This window comes from Bactrocera dorsalis, chromosome 3 (genome assembly GCF_023373825.1).
Source record: "Bactrocera dorsalis isolate Fly_Bdor chromosome 3, ASM2337382v1, whole genome shotgun sequence".
NCBI lineage: Eukaryota > Metazoa > Arthropoda > Insecta > Diptera > Tephritidae > Bactrocera > Bactrocera dorsalis.
Window position 1 is genome coordinate 79,053,514 of NC_064305.1, and position 20,690 is coordinate 79,074,203.

The 20,690-nt window shown below is 30.7% G+C and overlaps 1 protein-coding gene, 1 long non-coding RNA gene and 1 other non-coding gene across 10 annotated transcripts in view; all 3 read left to right on the forward strand.

Moving 5' to 3' along the window:
• Positions 1–20,690, forward strand: part of LOC105229934 (protein Shroom) — a 329,015-nt gene that overhangs the window by 226,348 nt on the left and 81,977 nt on the right. The window lies entirely within an intron of this gene.
• LOC125777802 (uncharacterized) overlaps positions 1–20,690 on the forward strand; it is a 107,351-nt gene that overhangs the window by 49,745 nt on the left and 36,916 nt on the right. The window contains exon 3 of one of the 2 annotated variants that reach the window (XR_007422404.1): positions 5,869–6,069. The exons of the other annotated variant lie outside the window; for it this stretch is intronic. This is a non-coding gene — a long non-coding RNA (uncharacterized LOC125777802). Of the gene's footprint in view, positions 1–5,868; positions 6,070–20,690 lie in introns of those variants that run through there. 2 annotated transcript variants of the gene reach the window in all.
• On the forward strand, positions 18,942–19,014 carry Trnak-cuu (transfer RNA lysine (anticodon CUU)). The gene has a single exon. It is a non-coding gene; the product is annotated as a tRNA-Lys (tRNA).

Here is a 20,690-nt window from a genome sequence, read left to right on the forward strand (position 1 = left end):
ACAAACAGTTACTTCAGCGTTAATAATGACTGGTAATTGTGTGTGTCTGGCGTAATATTGCATATGTGTGTGTATACGTCGCGTCTCAAGCACCTCAACTGCACTCTTTGTTGTGGTGTTGTGCACCATTATGTGTAATAGCATGATTCTTTTGTGCGTTCTAGCTGTCTAGAAACTTTCCTTTCTTTTATTCTGCATTTGCTTTGGTTTCACTCGCCTTCGCGAGTCTTCTTACCTAATTTTACTTTCTTTTAACACAGTCGTGTAAAGGTAGATATGTAGGTATACCTAGTATAGTAATGTAGTCTGCATGTTAATGCTAGTGTACACAAATGTTACAGCAATTTTACACTCTGTCGATTCGTAATTGCCTTAACGCTGCTCTCAATTGTTTGCGCAAGCGTGAATGCGGCGTTTATTTGTTGTAGATAAGTGGCAAAGCAAAGTCTATATTTACATGCCAATATACATATGTATGTATGTATGTGTGTTGGTCTATATTTACATGCCAATTTATATGAATATGTATGTGTGTTGGTACAAAGTACTATTTTTTTCAAGTAATGAAGATATTAGTGCGCCTTCGGATTTGTTAACAGTTCACTTCCTTTTAAGCAAATATGCAAATGCAATTAATACACATATGTACATACATACAAGTGCATACATATTTATATAAATTTGCTATCCATCTAATTTTTCACACATGTATCTACATCTACATATGTATGTATAAGTTCGTATGTAAAAAGTGTGAAAAATCGTATTCAACTTATAAAGAAAGCGTGAATAAATTCGAAAAAGGCGAGCAAAATTAATTTTTCAGTGCAAAGAAATATAAAAGGTTTGCACAAAGAATTTTTTTAAATAAAACAGAACATTTTTATATAAAATTAATTATTAAAATTTTTTCCTTTTCATTTTTAGAAAATTAATTATATACAAGCATATTGTTTAGGGTACATACAATATTTTTAATATAAACTTTTTAAGTAATAAAATAAAACAGATTTTTAAAGTTTCCATACATTAAAAAATAACTATTAAATAAATGTTTTTTTGAAAGGAAACTAATGAAATTAATTATTCCAAATTTTCTTTATATAATTAATTTAAAAAAAAATATTTTAAATTTATAATTAAAAAATACTTTTTTAAATAATTAAATTTTTATTAATTAAATTTAATATAAAATTAAATAAAAAAAACTAAATTAAATTAAAAAAATTTTATTTATTAAAAACTTATTTTTAAATTCAATTAATTAAATCTTGATTAATTCAAAAATTTTTTTATTATTATTTTTAATTAATTAATTATAAAAAAACAAAAAATTTTAAAATAGAAAAAATTTTAAGATAGAAATAGAATATAAAAATATTAAATAAAATTTTTTGTTTATATGAAACTAATTAATACAAAATTTCTCTATATAATTAATTAAAAAAAAATTATGTAAAATTTATAATTAAAAAATATCTTTTTATACTATTTAAATAATAATTCAAAAAACCAATTATTATAAACTTTTAATATTTTTTAAATTTTTCTTAATTATTTATTTTTAATAATCATAATTAATTATTTAGTTAAAAAGATAAAATACAGCTACTTTGTGATAATATGGATTAACGTATTTATTGTGGTAAAAATATTTTATGCTCTTCGACTTTTTTGGATATTATTTATCGATAACTTTTATGAACTTATCGACATAGGTAAATTGTTTATTGACTTATCGATTTTTACCAATACGTATTAAATTATTTAATGTTTATCATTTGTTTTCCATATTATTTATCGATAGATAACTCGATAATATTTATTTTGAATGGCTGTATAATTATCGAATTTTTAGTAATTTTAGTATTATATTTACTTATTTACTATGGTATAAATATTTAACGCTTATCGATTGCTTTGTATATTATTTGCATATAGTTATCATGAACTTATCGACTTAGTTCTAGTGTTTATCGAGTTATCGAAGTTTTACCGATGCGTTTTTACGTGTTTATTGCGGTATAAAACACTTGTCGCTTACTAATTGTTATGCACACTCCGTATGGAGAGTCATTATATAGTTATCGATTATTTTATGAATTTTATTTTATGGATGTGGTATTGTTAAATTTTTAGTATATTCATATTTACTATAGTAAAAAATTTATCGTTTATCGTTTTTCATTTATCGACAGTTATTATGGAATTATCAACTTTTTCTGATTCGCAATTTTCTAAAATATTTTCAGATTTTCATAATATTTATTGATAATTTTATCGCTTATCGATTTTTTTAACACACCAATGAAATTTTATACCACTATCAGATTTAGTATAATTTCGAATTTTGGGAACTTGGGGTTGCATTTCGACATTTGATATATCATTCGAGATCAGGTAGTCAGTAAATACATATTTATCTAACCGACAACTATAGTCTCATTTTCGATCAAAAATATACTATAAACTTTTTCATAATTTTTATCTTCTTTTCTATAAAAAAAAGTAATGGGAAACTTTTAAAATACAACATAGGAAATTTTTCTAAAGTTAATTTCGATTAATATCGATAACAGTTAATGTTACGAAAAACCTAAAAAACGAAAGTTTTCGAAAATGTTTAAATTTATAACCAAAATTTAATATGTCAGAACTTATTTTCAAGAGTTGGCTTGGAGTATTTTACATAACTAACTATATGTAGCTAAATATTGGATTACATAATTATTAATGCAAAAACTTGCATATGTACATATATAACACTTTTTCAGACTAGTTACTGCGGCTAAAAATAATATTTGCACGGTATGTTGAGCACGCAACCAGCGCATAGCAGTCAACTGCCAAAACTTAAAAAGACACGCACACATTTCTGTCTCAAGCCGAGTGCTGCCTTACTGTTATTAAATATAAATAAAAGAAACATATACATACATACACCGGTAAGACAAGCATCTCGTGGCAGAGGAAGTAGCAGACAACTCAAATTTACAAATGTAAAACCAACAAAAATTAGAAAAACAACAAATAATAAAAAACTGCCATGCTGTCCATCAGCAGATTATTAGAGTAACACGAAGTAATTTAAAATTTTTTTTCTCGACTGCAACACGACTCTAACGCCATTTACAAGCTATGCATATAAATCATATGTAGTCTAACAATTTTTGCGTTTTAAGGGCCAAAACATAAAAATATAAAAAAAGGTTATAATAAGCGGAAAACATATGTAAGATTTGTTGGCTGCTGATAAGCTTTGCTTTTCATTAACACCAACTTATTTTCGTTGCCAAAGTATACTAACTTGTAGCAGCATACAGTCAGGCATTTATGATTTTGCGGCTGTATTATTGTTATACTTTTTGCCAAATATTAAACATTTTTGTAAATCTTACAGTTTTTTACCTGGTTTAAAATTCGTAATTTATTTATGACTTATTACCAAAATATTCATTCATTGTTTTATCTATATCTTTTTCGAAAATTCTTGTAAGCATCTAGGAAGTTGTTTGCCCACGAGCGACCTTAGCTTCTTACTAGATACGTTTTTTGGTTATTTTTCTTGCCCTGGGGGTGCTTGTAACTCAATTTAATCACTTACAATATGAACTATTAACAGTTACATGCACAAATTATAAACTGTAAGGTCAGCTGAAATCGCTTCTTAATTGATAAGCATCTAGTAATTAACCAAAAATATTGTGTGTGAAAGAATTTTTGGCGGAGAGCATAAAGTGGCGGCATTTAGTAAAGAAAAATCGGGTGTAGTAATATTTTAAATTAAATTAGACTCAATTCGGTATTGCCTTGACAACATTTTTCTTATTTTTGGTCATTCATGATCAAAATACTACACATGATTATATTTATTGCACATCAGTAATGATTACTATTTTAATTAGTAATTAACGGGGCGAAAAGAGTAACAAAAAGTTAATAAAAAAATTTAAAATTTTTGTTTTCGTTTGGTTATATAGTATGTAATCAGGTTTAGTATGTAATCAGGTCTACAGATGTAATGCAATAGTAATGATTACTATTTTAAAAGTAATGATTATTCTGGAAAAAAATATAAAAATATACTTCAAAAATCATTTTTCCTTCATAATGAATATAAAGAAGTAGTCGTCTTACATTAGTTATCACTACTGTTCCGCTAAGTAATGATGCGAATTACTAGCAAAAAATTACAACAAAAAAATTGTAATCTATAAAATTTTTGTTCTCGTTTGGCTATATAGTATGTAATCAGATATAGTGTTGTAATCCACTAGTAATGATTATTATTTTAAAAGTAATGAATGAAAAAATATAAAAATATTCTTCAAAAATCATTTTTCCTTCATTTTTTACTCGTTTGGTTATATAGTATCTGTTTACATACTATATAGTATATATGCGATGTAATGCGTTAGTAATGATTACTATTTTAAGAGTAAGGATTATTCTGAAGAAAATTTCAATGAACACATTTCCTACATAATTTATATGGGGAGCAGGTCTGACTACTCTTAACATTAGTAGTCAGTACTGTTACACTAAGTAATGATTATTATTAAAAAAAAAAATTTAAACAAATTAATAAAAGTTTTGTTCTTTTTGGTTATATTGTATGTAATCTGGTTTGGTAATGTAATGCTTTAGTAATGATTACTAATTTAAAAGTAATGATTATTGTGAAAACAAAAATATTTCAAAAGGCGTTTTTCCTTGATAATGTATGTAAAGATCAGGCTCGACTACTTTTTACATTAGTTATCACTACTCTTCCACTAAGTAATGATTATTATTAACAAGCAATTAAAGTTCTTTTAAAAATGAAAATCAATGGCAATCTTTCTCCGACTCATTTGTTAGAAAATTCCCAAAACAAAAAATTAAAATTAAAAACATTTGTTTTTTTTTTTTATTCAAAATAATTTTTCCCCAACCCAGCAGCCCTCAATGAACCTCCGCGTTGCTCACTTAAGTCTTTCGTTTGACAGCACCGTCTGCCTCGTCCGTTTCTTTGTCTTATTTTTACTGCTTCCTGCTGCTCACCTTTGTTTTTATGCATCGCTTCGGCTGCTGCTACTAAATTTTTAATATTTTTTCAGCATTTTCTTAGTCGCTCTTACTTTTTACGGTTTGTTTTTGCTTTTTTTGCTGGCTCTACATGAAAATTATTTTGACACAAATAAATTTAGTGGGTCACTAGTGCCAGGCGATGACAGCCGTGCTGCATAAGCAACACAACAACAACGTTTTTTAGTATTTTCAGCACTAAAAACAACAACAAATGTGGTATTAATAGCATCTGGAAGCAGTAAAGCAGCTGACAGACGGCGACAACAACCGTTAACATCGCTCAAATCAGTAACTTAGTCGAATGTTGGGGGGCGTGTACGCGACGGCAGTGAAATTATCACGCACATGCACACATACTAGCATATACACGCATGCTTTTTATGCGTTTGACTTATTTTAGTGCTTTTCGTGTGGCCTGCTTCCTTACTAACCGCTTCGTTTGTGTGTGTGTGTGTGTGTGTGTTGAGCACTTACAAGCTCACTTAATGTTTTTGTTAATTGAAATTTAATTTGCGGTTATCCCTTTTCTTCTGTTTTTTGTTTTCGTTGTTGAACTGTATATATAACAATTACGATCTGACAGTTATAAAACACTTAAAAATATGTAACGATTAAGTTTTTCAGCGGCGCATGACTTGGCTGTCGAGATTTCTTCAAGTGATGTTGTTTTTTGTTTTTACTACTCTGCGCTGAGATTTATGATTTTTCTACGGTTTCTTCGCTATATGTTTGTTTTTATTGTAAAATAAATCTGTAGTCAAAATTTTAATGCTTTTTTCCCTTCTTTTCTCTTTGCAGGTAATTTGAAAAATGCTAATGAAATAAGTGAATGAGATCATAAAGGTATTTGGTGTTATTTTAGGAAATTTGAAAATTAATTTTTGAAGAGTTCTAAATTTTTAAAACCCAAAATGATTTATGGGAAATTATTTTCACGAAATTAAAATAAGTAAAATGTGATTATTATTTGAAAATATTTTTGAACATCCACTCATCGATAATTTTGTTTATTAATTATTTATTTCCATATATTTCGATTTTCAAAAATTTTAATTAGTGTTGAAAATAGTATTACTTCATTTTACGTAATTATTTCCAAAATCGATATATCTATGATTTTTAATAATTTTAGAGTTTTTTTAATTACTTATAATCACATTTATTTATTTTTAACTAAAGCTTTTTATATACATAGCTTTCCTTGTGGAACGTTACAAAAACAATTTTCATGATCAACACATCAATATTTTTAGTTTCAAATTAGTTTTTAAATAACTCAATATTTTATGTTTTTTATTTTTAATTTCTTTTGTTTTATTTTATTTTTTACTTTACTTTTATTTAACATCATTTTTTTATAAAATTATATTAAAATTTTCCGAGAGACCTAAAATGTTTAAAATTATTAGTAGCGCCATTAAATAATACTTCCTGAAACAAAAAAACTAAATATTAATTTCTCTTATAAAATACACCAAAAGTTTCTAACTTAAGTAAAATAGTGTGCCAAATACGGCTTTTAGACAACTTTGAAAGCCAGCGCCCCCTATCGGCAGCTTAAAAGTTCACCAAAATTTTTAAAACTTAGTCAGTAATTACTGTTAATATTTAGGATGTATATAACGAAACGAATTGAATACATATATTGAAGCGCTCATTCTAATCACCCCAATAAAAATGATGATAAGCCATTTTGACAGAAGAAAATATCACTATAATATGTTTAAAAGCTTTTGAGACATTTAGGAGTTACCAAATCTGTTTAAAAAACTTCTGAAATGCTTAGGAGCTCATCAGAACCGCTTGTCAAATAGTTATGTCTATCTTCAAAGGTTGAACTAAGCAAAGCAAAAGTGGTTTTACACTCCATACAGTGGCGAAAATGCTCAACTTCCCCAATAATCTTTAATGTGCCGTGCTTCACAATTATTTAAAACAATAAAAAATAATAAATAAATAACAGTTTTCTAATTATGTCACAATAAATTTTTCGCATTAAAAAATATCTACAATGTTGAAAATTTTCATTATTTGACAGCTAATCCCATAAATTTTTCAATGTTGGCAAAATAAATAGTTTATACAATTCCATTGCCTCTCAACCTATCGCTACACCTTTTCTATTGCATCACAATGTGAACTTCAAACATAATGTAACTGTTGATTGTCATCTATTTACTGTCACAAATTGTGACCAGTTAGTTCATTAAAAAGTTTGACAGCTGTCAAAAGTGAGTGCGGCTTAAAATGGCAAAAAACTGTGATTGTCATTGTAATGTTGTCACATAACTGTCAAAATGCAATTGTAATAAACTGCCTAGAGGAAGTTATGTAATCAAATATATTAAGTGAATTTCTGTTAGAGTGAAAGGCGATTTGTTTTAGCTGATTACGGACTAACACAATTATTTTTTAATAGAATTTAAATTTTGAGGTTAGGTTGAAATTAACATAAATTAACTTTAATTTATATATTTAGGCGAATTTTAGTATATTTTGTTTTATATATATTATTAATTATTGATTAATAACGGTAAAAAACAAAGTTTTTATAATTTAGAGTTGAGGTTATGTTAAAAATATGAATTTAAGTTAATTTGTAAAGGGTGATTTTTTAAGAGCTTGATAACTTTTTTTTAAAAAAAAACGCATAAAATTTGCAAAATCTCATCGGTTCTTTATTTGAAACGTTAGATTGGTTCATGACATTTACTTTTTGAAGATAATTTCATTTAAATGTTGACCGCGGCTGCGTCTTAGGTGGTCCATTCGGAAAGTCCAATTTTGGGCAACTTTTTCGAGCATTTCGGCCGGAATAGCCCGAATTTCTTCGGAAATGTTGTCTTCCAAAGCTGGAATAGTTGCTGGCTTATTTCTGTAGACTTTAGACTTGACGTAGCCCCACAAAAAATAGTCTAAAGGCGTTAAATCGCATGATCTTGGTGGCCAACTTACGGGTCCATTTCTTGAGATGAATTGTTGTCCGAAGTTTTCCCTCAAAATGGCCATAGAATCGCGAGCTGTGTGGCATGTAGCGCCATCTTGTTGAAACCACATGTCAACCAAGTTCAGTTCTTCCATTTTTGGCAACAAAAAGTTTGTTAGCATCGAACGATAGCGATCGCCATTCACCGTAACGTTGCGTCCAACAGCATCTTTGAAAAAATACGGTCCAATGATTCCACCAGCGTACAAACCACACAAAACAGTGCATTTTTCGGGATGCATGGGCAGTTCTTGAACGGCTTCTGGTTGCTCTTCACCCCAAATGCGGCAATTTTGCTTATTTACGTAGCCATTCAACCAGAAATGAGCCTCATCGCTGAACAAAATTTGTCCGAAAAAAAAAAAAAACCGAACACTGATTTTGGTAATAAAATTCAATGATTTGCAAGCGTTGCTCGTTAGTAAGTCTATTCATGATGAAATGTCAAAGCATACTGAGCATCTTTCTCTTTGACACCATGTCTGAAATCCCACGTGATCTGTCAAATACTAATGCATGAAAATCCTAACCTCAAAAAAATCACCCGTTATATTCAACCTAACCTCAAAATATAGTTACTTGCTAAATTGGGTGGTTTTATGTGCTTTTATTAATATGAGTAATAATTTAATATTAAAAACAGAAGTTTTCTAGTCTAAATTTGAGGTTAGAATTGCATTCAAGGTCATAATTCATTTTTTTTTTAAATTGGTAATATTTATTAATTTTTTTTTAGATTACTAATATTTTTTTACTAATGTTAAAAAAATATATATTTTTGAAAAAGCAGATTTTTTTTAATAACAATAGTATTTTTAAAAAATCTTTAATCTCTTAATAAAAAAATCTTTAATATTTTTTTAAAAGACAAAAAATAAAAAAATCGGTAAAAAGTAAAATAAAAATGTTTAAATAAAAAATAAAAATTTTTGACAGAATATTTTAAAAATAAAATTTAAGAAAAAAAAATATTAAACACAAAACAAGAATTATACAATTCGAAATAACTAAAGGTGACATTTGTTAACCTAAAAATCGCACTTAGACCATAAAAGTCAACCGCTACCGGTTTTGCATCAAAACAAAAACAAAAAGTGTATAACATTGAAAAACTTGAAATTCATTGAGTGGAAGAAAGCAGCAAAATGACTTACTACTGACTTAAGGTCAAGAAAAAATGAATAAAAAGAAGAAAAAACAAATAAACAAAACCAAAAAAAATATAAAATATAAAATAACCCATAACAAGACAGCCAACAAAATATGCGGTTGCACTTGGTTGCAATAAAATCCAATGGCCTTTCAAAATACTTTGAATTTGCTTACAATTTTTTCCTTTTTTGCAATTTTTTCCAGTCTAAGTGTCTGGGAATTTTACAACAAAAACAAATAAAAAATACAAAAACAAACAAAGCGTTTCAAATCGCTGCACAGCGCATCGCTGAGCTATTGAGCACTTACAACACGCCATGAGCCCCCAAACCTTCTCACCCAGTGCAGCGCACAGGCCGGCAATACTCTCCATTGCACTTTTTGCGCCGCTTAATTGTTGCTGCAGCACTCAACAACTCAACAGTTAGTCATAAATTATTGCTGTACATGAAAAAGTAATAATCGCTGAAGCGAAATGTGCAATAAAAAATAAATAAAAATATATTATGAAAAATATTACTTTTTAATAAAAAAAATAGAAATAAAATAAAGTAGGTAATGAAATTTATTTTCCAGCTAATAATGAGCAGCACCATGCATCACAGTCGCTCGCTGCTGCACTTTCGGCCAGAAATTGACAACTTGCCACACAAGTGGCCTGGCCTCTCAAAGTAAATGAGTCATTTTCATTAAACGCTAACTTTACTGTCTTGTTGTAAGTTTAGGAGACAGCTTAGCTAAGCATAGAAGATTTGAATTTTCTTCTTTGCTCAGCGCTGAGTAACTTGCTTTGGTGACAGTCACAGCTGGATACGAGCAACAGGTTAATTAAAGCGGAACCTTGACGTGTCTTGCAGGTGAAACTGAGTTTTCAAATTATGTCAATCAAATAATTAAATACATCGATTATTACATGGATAATTACATATGTGTAACTGCTTGTGAACGATTAGTAATTAGTCACGAAAACAGAAAATATTTCTGAGAGTTAATATTAAAATAATAAAGTCCCCAGAAGTTAGCTTTAAAAGTAGAAATTTGCTGGAATTTCGCGCTGCATACTAGGAAATTTTGAAATGAGATGTATTTTGTTATATGTATGACAGTTATTTTGTTAAATGACAACTATCTTATACTCATTTCACGAGATACAGAATTTCAAATAGCTTGGGTAATTGCTGATTGTCAAACATTGTCTCAGCTTATATCACAATTTTATTCTCTTCAAGTCTTTCATTTTTATAAGTGTGCAAGGAAATAACCGACTACTAAAGCCGAGAGAGTTTACTGCCTGACTGTAGTAATGATCGTGGGTTTGAGTCTCGGATAAATTAAATTTTTCAATTTTATTGCTGAAATTCAGACATTACAGCCACCAGACAATAATTTTAACATATCGTAGGATCAATTTAGCTGGCTCTGGATTAAAAATTTTTGAGTTTCTTTGGGCCAAAACAGTTGACGATCAAAGTGATCCTGAGTTTGAGTCTCGGATAACATTTTTTAATATTTTTTTTTGCTGAAATTTAGAAATGAATGTGTACTGACAATATTTTTAAGACATTTCAGCATGAATTTAGCATACTCTGGATTAAAAATTTTTGAGTTTCTTTGGGCCAAAACAGTTGACGATCAAAGTGATGGTGGGTTCGAGTCTCTGATGAATTTTTATTATTATTTTTTAGTCTAGACAATATTTCTAAATTATTCTAGGATGAATTTAGTTACCTCTAGTTTTGAAACTTTTTCGGTTTTCGCAAGAGTAATGTGAGCCCTCCGAAGATACTTAGAAGTACGTCGAAAGTAAGGAACTGATCATGTAAATTAATCTTGGGACCACATCACCGGCAAAACAATTTTTACGAAGTGTGAACTACTCTCCATAAATATGCTGTATCGAAAAATCCTCTCTTTCTCTCAAAAATCTAACGATGCCTTGAAAATACAGCACAACCTTGTGGTCGGAGTAGTCGAGCTCACAATTACACTTGACTTACTTGACTATGGAATTTTTTTTCACAATTTCTAAACTGGCTTTGTTCTCGCTTCCCATGATGTCTTCTAAGCACTTTGAGGCTGGTTGAGGCACTGTAAAAAATAGAGGTCACGTTACGCTGACTTGCAGGGTGGATCACGAGTTGGATCTACCTTAGAAGCTATTACGTCAAAGCATTATAATTTTACGCTTTATTAGGAACGTACCAGAGTACTAGTATATGGGTTCTTATTGGACGACTTCAGAAGCATGAGCTAAAATATAGTTCAATAAAAATTGTAATATAATAAGTTTGAAAAAAAAAATTCTGAAAAATTCCAAGAATACTGGAAATTATTTTTTAAGTACATATATATAAATTCACATGCCAATAAGTGACCTCAACTTATAGGCTTATTTTGCCAAATAATTACTTTCACAACGTATTACGCCTCGCATTCGCCACAAAGTCTACAAAAACTGTACACTTATAATATTTATTGTGTTACGCATTTTTTATGCGTCAACATTGGTATGCGCTTACGAGCTGCAGGAATGAGTTGGCCGCGTGCGCGCGCATGCGCAGTACGAATATCCACTACAACGCTTGTCAGTTGAAGTGGCACGACTTGTCAAAGTTGTCACAAACACAGAATATTGGTTAACGGTACTTATAGCTGCACCATTCGTGCGAATTTTGATGAACGAAATTTTTTTGATAATTACTATAAAATTTATAACAAAACTTTTTTATAGTTTTTTACGCGGCGCGTAGCAATTTTTAATGGGCGCAATGACACAAAGAGGAAGGCGCAGAATATTTTGGGAGACTTCGTGAACACGCCAGAAGCGAAGCGTTGACTTCGCTCTTTCATTTTTTTCACCTTTTTAATTTTTATTTTTTGTCCTCAGGAATTTTTATAATTCTACGCCCGACTTCTTACTCAGCAAGCAGCTGTAAATATATAATATTACTTTTTGTTGTTGCTCATCACGCATAACTGATGATCAGCGCTGCGCGTTCAACGCATAATTGCCCAATACCGTTGCCTTATTTATTAAAAATTCATTGCGCGTAAAAAATTGCAGAAAATATTTGTAAAATATGCTGATGGAAAAAAATCATATTGGAAATTCGCACGCAAGAATTTCGCCAGCGCAATAAAGAGGCGACTTGAAAAGGCGGCACGCAAGTCACTTGAGTTTTGGTGGAGAAATAGGCCGCGCGCAAAGACTCCAATTAATCGACCACGCTTTGGTGGCAGCAGCAAAAAAATGGCAAGAAAGAACCGAAAATGCTCAAGAATGCGCAAAAAGCTCATTATCAAAATGTAGCGCGTTCAACAGCAGACAGACTGACAGACACTTCAGGCGAGCATTCGTCAGCGTTGTCCATCACACGCACGCACACACTTACGCAAGAGCAGTGCGTTCAAAATTTACGACGACAATAATTTTGCGCGCATCAATAAGTGCTACCTTTCACCCGCTGCGATGCAAGAAAAAATGAAATAACCTTGCGCTACAAGCCCGCAAAGCTCTTCGCCGCATCTCTAAGAAGCCCACTCTCACTCATTAACCGCGAGCGCGCGGCCAAGCTGTGTTGTTGCTATACCGCGGCTGCGCGTTCACCTGCACGTCCGTCCGCTTTGTACTGTTAAATGTGTGATTGTGTAAGAGTACCGTTAGATTCGCAAATACGCCGCCAAGTCAACTCACCTACTTGTATGTGTGTGAGTGTGTGCGCGTCATTAAACGTTTATTTTGACATTTCTATTTTTTATTCGGCGTTGTCAGTTCTTTTTATGGCGTTCGCTCTTGAAAATTCAGATTAATTCAGTTTGACAAAGCGCAGCTGCGATTTGTTTCATTACGTTTTTTGCTTCTTTTTTCTCTTTTCTCTAATAAAAATAGTGGTTTTGTTGTTTTTGCTCATGTTAATGACAGTAGTCATTAAAATATTTGACGCAAAACAAACAAAGCAGCGGCACAAATAAAATGAAATGAAAACAAAAACACATAAAAAAAATATTTGTTTTGACTTTACCTTTTTCGCGTTTAGTTTTTGTTGGTTTTGCATTGAAATACCGTTGTGTTTTTTATTTATGTATTTTTGTTTTTGCGTTCAGTTTGTCATTAGCTTTTGTTTATTTTTTGCTTCGTTTGCACAGCTTGCGTGTTGTCTCAATGAATTAGAATTTTTTATGACTTAATCTAGAATTTTCCCAAAAAGCACATAGATAATCACCCCTGGGTTGTTCAAATGAAAATGTTAATTAAAAGAGCAAAGTATCACAAAAATATGAATTTATGCATAAATATAAAAGAAAAATACGAAAGCTTTTCAAAGCTTTTATGGCAAATCTTTAGAGCTTTCACAGAATATCCCTAGTTATATACTTAATATACTTTGACAAAAATTTAATATAAATGCAAAAGAAAAATAATCAAACTTTTCGTGGCTTTCATTGGTTTGCTTTAGAGCTTTCACAGAATTTTACTATTTATCAGTTTAAACGCTTTAAACACATATTATTGATTGTTTGATTTCGAAGCTTTCATTATTATGCTTTAGAGCTTTTACAGAATATCACTATTTATCAATTTAAACGCTTTAAACACATATTATTGATTGTTTGATTTCGAAGCTTTCATTAGTATGCTTTAGAGCTTTCACAGAATTTCACTATTTATCAATTTAAATGCTTTAAACACATATTTTTTATTGCAATTAAAAAAACTAAACTTGAAGTACATAAAAAAGCTCAAACTTAAATATGATTTCAAGGCTTCTGTGCTTTCGGTTAATATCACATTCACATTAAGTTAACAAACTTTTAAAATATTATTCGTTTATCGAAAGAACTATTTATACTTTTACATGAAAAATTTCACTTAAATAAGCTTTTTTTGTAGCTTTCTTATAAAGCTAATGCTATAATAAGCTCAAACGGCTTCAAATTCGTAGTTATTGTATAATAAAAGAATAAAAGAAACACAACCACATTATATACAAAATAACCCGAAGTTAAAGTTTATTTCAAGGCTTCACAGCTTTTTTTGGTTAATATTTAATTCTTCCAAACTGCGCAAATGTTAAAAATGTGTACCTTATCCAACAAAACATTTATTTTTAAAAAAAATGTTATTTGAATGAGCTTTTATTAGAGCTTTGCCAGAAAGCTTGTGCTAAACTAACCAAATATTACTATAAATTTATCGTAATAATGAAGAAGAAATTAAAATTAAATGAAACCAAGCCTTTTTCCTCCAGTTTTAGTAATTTTAGTGAACTGCTTTAAAGCTTTCACACTCTCTAATGTGCTTTTGGGCCGATGGAATGCAGCCATATAAAACCGAGTTTCCTTTCTTCCTCTAGACTTTGTAATTTTAATGAACTGCCTTGAAGCTTTCATAGTCTTTAAAGTGCTTTTAAGCTAATGAAATGCAACAATATCTATTTTGATAAACAAAAACTTGAATTATATGTTTACGAAATTATTTTTAATTTTGGTTTCATTTCTGTCTTAAAGGTTTTAAAACTTCCTGGTTAAAAGCTTTTAAGGTAATTTTACGCTTAAGCATTGGAATGGTGCTTTCATGAAAGTTATCTTCGAATACATGGTACTCAATTTCGATTCAGCTTGCAGCTTTCATGAAAGCTTTATCGTATACTTAGTCTTCAATTTAAATTGTATGCTTCTCACTATTTGCTAATGAAGAATCCACAATATTTCACCGTTATAAACGCATTTACTTACTTGAAACAATTAAATATGAAGTCATTTAGATTTTTAAGCGAAATAAACTGTTATTTATTATATTTCATAGGAAGTCATAAATTCCCAAACGAACGAGCAGAACGTTTGTTTAAGCATTTGCGTGACATTGACAGATAAATTATGCCGTTACAGTACTTTTTATATGTTTTTTGGTTATTTGTATTTATGAAAACAACAAAACGAGTGCGCTTAGTTCGCAGGGGGTTGGTATGGTATATAGAGCAACCATGAAAAAAATAATGCCCAGGGAGCGTTCAAAATATGGTCGGTGTGTAAAAAGAACACTAAAATTGCTTTTATTTCACTTTCAAGCGTCTCTTTTTCTATTTATTTTTAATTATTTTGTGAGTTTGTGTTTTTTCCTCTAACGACTCCACATGACACCAGCGCAAACGCTGTTAGGCTTATGGCCAGCGACGGCGTATTTTTCTACGGAATCAGCGGTAATGGAGCATTTCATTTAAATATTAACACGTTCATGTGTTTGTTGTTGGTGTGTTTGTATATTGTATTTTGTGTATTACTTTATTTTTATTGTATGTTGTTTAATTTTTCTATTTTATTTTGGAATACTCACAGCCTAATATGACTGCTGTTATTATATCGCGCATCTATTATGTGTGCTCAGCAGTCGCTGGCAAACTCGTTAATTAAACTTAATTACGTAGAACGAATATCTGATGTACTTGAAACTGCTGGCGGCAATATCTGTGGAATCTTTCGTAGTAATTTGAAAAACTGAAAAATTCTTTGAAATTCGCGCAGTAAAATTGAAGCTGTGTTGAGAGGCATGCTGGAGCGCAAGCGGCGTTTGTCTGTCGAGATATACATATGTATTTACAGATGTGTTTAAAAAAATTATCAGTGCCAAGTAGCCATATAGTGTTGGCTTCTGCTAATTATTCAAATTACTTAAATAAAATTAGCTAACAAATTGTGCTTAATTGTGCAGCGAAAATCGCATGAAACTCGCCGCGTGCTGTCAGTGATTGTTTTATTTAATCAATTAGCTTAGTACATTGGTTGTGGAAAAAATATGCAGCTACCTAAAAATGTATATATTTATTTTTATACCCTGAACAGTTTATATAAAGTTTGTTACGCCCTCAAATAAACGTAGGAGACCCTAAAAAGCGAAGCGTGACAAACTGAGTGTACAGAGCTTCTGCCTGTATATACACGAACCAGTCTCTCAGTTTTGAAGATATCGTTCTGAAATGTTGCACACGTTCTTTTCTCCTTAAAAAGCTGCAAATGTGTCGGAATGAGTGATATCAGACTGCTTAAGCTTATAGCTGCCATACAAACTGATTGATCAAAATCAACTTTTTGTATGGAGAACTTTTGTATTTTAAGAGATATATTCCTGAAACTTGACAGAGATTGTGGTGAAAAGCAAAGCTATTATTTGCGAATAAAATGTTTAGATCAGATCACAATAGCATATAGTTCTCATACAAAGTGAGCATTCGAAATCGAGTTTTTGTATGGAAAACTTTTTCATTTGACGAGATATCTTAACGAAAATTGGCACGAATTATTACCTACGACAACGCTATAACCTCTGGAGAAATTTTTCAGATCGGAATACTATAGCATATAGCTGTCATACAAACTGATTGATCAAAATTAAGTCCTTGTATGGAGAACTTTTTTATTTTAGAAGATATCTTCTTGAAATTTGGTAAAGATTAATATAGATAACAATGCAACCATCTCCGTACATATTGTTCGGATCAAAACACTATAGCATGTAGCTAACGAACAAATTGACAGATAAAAATCAAAATAAAAATATTTTTATGCCTATTTATGTTATAATGAATTTACATGTGAAGGGTATTATGACTTCGATGCTGTTGAAGTTGATATTTTTTTGTTTTATTATATATTGTTGTCTTAATAGGCATACATTTTGTTTAGGAAATTAATTAATTGCTCATTGTTATTATTCAATTATTTTGTACCATTTTGAATGAATCCGTAGGTGGTCAATAACCAACTGAGGACTTACTATCAGCAGGATGAAGACGAAAATATATAAAAAAACCAAAAAAATTTATATATAATATGTATATGTATATAAAAAAAATATTTGAAAAAAGAATAACAAAAAAAGTTACAAAAAAATAAAAAATAATTTTACAAAAAAATTAATTTTTTTTTAATTAAATAAAAAATTAAAAAACAAAATTAATTAGAAAATTAAAGAATATATCCTAATAATTAAAAATAAAACACAGAGGTTAAACAGCTTTGTTCTAACTGTTTATAAATTTTTCTGGTAGACTGTATTTTTTTAAACAGAAAAAAATAATTTTTTCTTAAATATAAAAAAAAATAAAATAAAAGTAAAAAGAAAAAAAAATTAATAAGAAAATTTTATTTGTTAAACAGCTCTAACCTAATTGCTTATACATTTTTTTGATCGACTGTTTATTTTCGCACAAACTTCTTGCTTGTTAAAACTTATTTCATTATAAGTTTTACTTTTAACCTCAAGTCAAATTTTTCTTTATCTGCTTCATTTAATAATTATTATTATTTTTTTATTTTGTTTCTTATTTTTATTTTATATTTTTTGCTTTGTTTATTCCTTTTTTTTTGTTTTTTCTTGCACCCATCATTGATATTATCACTGCATTTAATGACTCTCCGTCATATGTCTACTGACCTGCCCATCCCATCGATCACACATTCAATTAAATTCAAGGTTGAAAACTGCATACCCAACGGTATAAGTTTAAGGTGCAAGCTCATTGATATGTTTTCTTTAAGTTAGTTGTACTAAAATTCATAAATAGTAGGATTTTTAAATGTTTAGAAAACTCCGCATGCTGTTTTCTAAATTATCTTGCAGATATAATTAACATTTTTTGTGTTTGGTTAAGATTTACGAACTGTTTTTGGACTCATTGTGGTCATTCGTTACTTATATACACATGTATATATATACAATATTTTATTTTATTTTTTTTACATTAAAAAGACTCTACTAAATTAAGTTTAAAAAAATGCATGGCTAAACCACGAGGGTTAAATCATATCTCCAATCACCATCATCGGACTTTAACATTTCAATTTTTAACTGGAATCTTTACCGCTTTTTATAATCATCAACTAACCATTCCCAGTAACTCCAGACACACTATCTAACCAAAAATCAACAAAAATAAAATCAAATAACCGCCAAAAAAGTATTTTTAGTAATTTGTTAAGTATAGACCTACTTCGATGAACCATAAACGGTGACACAAACAGTTTATTGACTCTGTCCATTGTTTTCGTTTATTATCAATTAATTAGCGAAGCACTAAGAAACAAAAGCGCAAATGACAAATGCGCACAATTAATATTCTATAAACCCAAAAAGCAAGAGCAATAAAAAATGAATCAATAAACGAAATTAATTCGAAAGCAAAAAGCGAAAAAAAAGTTTCGCAAGCGATATTGGATCGGAAAGAATATCTCGCACGCTTAGTCAGCGCGCTGTGGGAATGCAAATTGAATGCTGATAAAGCTCAATAATCGAACTTACATTTGCAAATTGGTATATACATATATGTATATGTCAAACATACGTATAGTACATATAACATAATTCATATAATCTTAGAAAATTAATTCTGTGCTCGCACAGACTTTATCGATGAGTAGTTAGATGAGGATCGCACCGCGACAATCGGTGAGTATCTACACTGTGTGGCCAGCTATCAGTTCTCCAGTTCTTTGTCAGAAACGCCCACAAGCGTACGTGCTTATCAACACATTCAATAAATACATAAATATATCTTCGAATTTTGTTGGCGCTATAAATAAATTTAGATACCGCTTACTTATAGCATATTTTTTAATGAAATTGTCAGTGTATTCTGCCCCTGAGGAGACTTGTTAACATATTTGCTTATAAATAATTGCTTACATCGCTTTATAACACCAAATTCTAGTGTGATTTTTGAGTGGTAAAGATCTCAGTGCCCGGCTAGCTCAGTCGGTAGAGCATGAGACTCTTAATCTCAGGGTCGTGGGTTCGAGCCCCACGTTGGGCGGAGGAGATTTTTTGAAACTTTAAAAACAGAATAGAGGATCTTATATTAGGTATATGTAGAAGATAGTATTGACCCGATTTTATCTATTTATATGCCAATACTACATGCAGTTTAAAAGCCACAGACTAATAAAATGCTCCGAATGTTTTTTCAAGGTTCCTTACGTACAATCACCAAAGCTAGATCAAATTGTCATCAAACGGTCTCTTAATTTATTACGAAAACACCCGCAAGGTGGGGGTAACAGATCGAGAAGACTGCAGGAAATGCATAAAGAACGCCACCAGGGAAACAATGGGGAATCTCTTGTGCACTTGTCCCGAATTGGCAAGACTACGTTCTAAGCATCTGGGGTCCCCACTGCATGATGCACTGGACGAGGTATCGACAGTAAGGCCGCAGAGTCTGTTAAAATTCACGTCAAGCGCTAGCATCTTAAACGATGAGTACTCCTCTTGGACTTATCAAATGAATTCCATCAGTTATCGCAAAGGACCAAACTGATCTGTGCGTAGCTTATGGGCCTAGCAGATTAACCTAACCTAAATTATATATTAGATGATATCTGTAGTATAAAGCCCCTAGAAAGTTCGAAAATGTATAGATATATAGAGGCTAAGGGAAGTTTTGATCCGATTCAACTCATTTCTGGCACACAGACATAATATTACGAGTATGAGGAAAGAATTTTCTCTGAATTTTAATTATCTTATATATGTACATATCTGGCAGATTGTTCGATATTTCCTGTCAAAAGTCAATTGTAGATACTGGGGTCCGCATATTCGCAACCTAAGGTCTTGAACAGTTTTTGTTGGACTTGGACAATTATTAATAATAAGGTGGCATACTCTAACGGTATTATTTGTGCAAATTTTTATACCGATTAACTTGATTTGTGTACTGGAAGGGAAAGAGTTAAATGGAATTTAAAATTGTGTTATAGGGAAAGTAGGCGTGGTTGTTGTGCGATGTCACCTATTTTCACGATCTGACAAAGGAATATATTCCTTTATTTTATCTACCGAATTTGGTTGAAATCGGTCGAGCATGTTGCGAGATAAGTGATTTCACCTGCGGTGCCACGCTTATTGTCCAATTTTGACCCCGGCGCTTATAAAGCTGTCTAATCGAATCTATCTCGATGGCAAAATTTAATGTCTTAGGAGCTTTTGGTTATTGATAGTTTTTATGTACCGTTATATGGTCAGTGAGCGGGGCTATGATCCGATTTAATTAATTTTCGCACTTTCGGTAGGGGTTCTTATAGGATTTAAGAAAATTAAACACATTTTTCTGGCCTACTTTTGTGTATCTATAAAATTGGCAGAAAAAACAACGCCGACTAAATTTTCCAGTACAACTTTAAAAGGCAATTTCGAGCGTCTTCTTGGAGAAATACTCGTTATTGAGTTAATTTCATTCCATCCACACGGCAGCCGAAAAGGCAACAACAGAAATTATGTACAAAAAACTCTCAGGCGATCGGCAAACATTTATTTGGATTACCAATTTACCTTATCGCCTAACAAAATAGTATGTAGTTGTTGTTGTATAATTTCTGATTAACTGCTGAAAGCCACCGACACTCAGACAGATCGTCATCTGCATACCCCGCAAGCAGCTCTAGGTATTTGGGTACACACTTGAAGCGCAGCTCTCCACACGCTGCTACC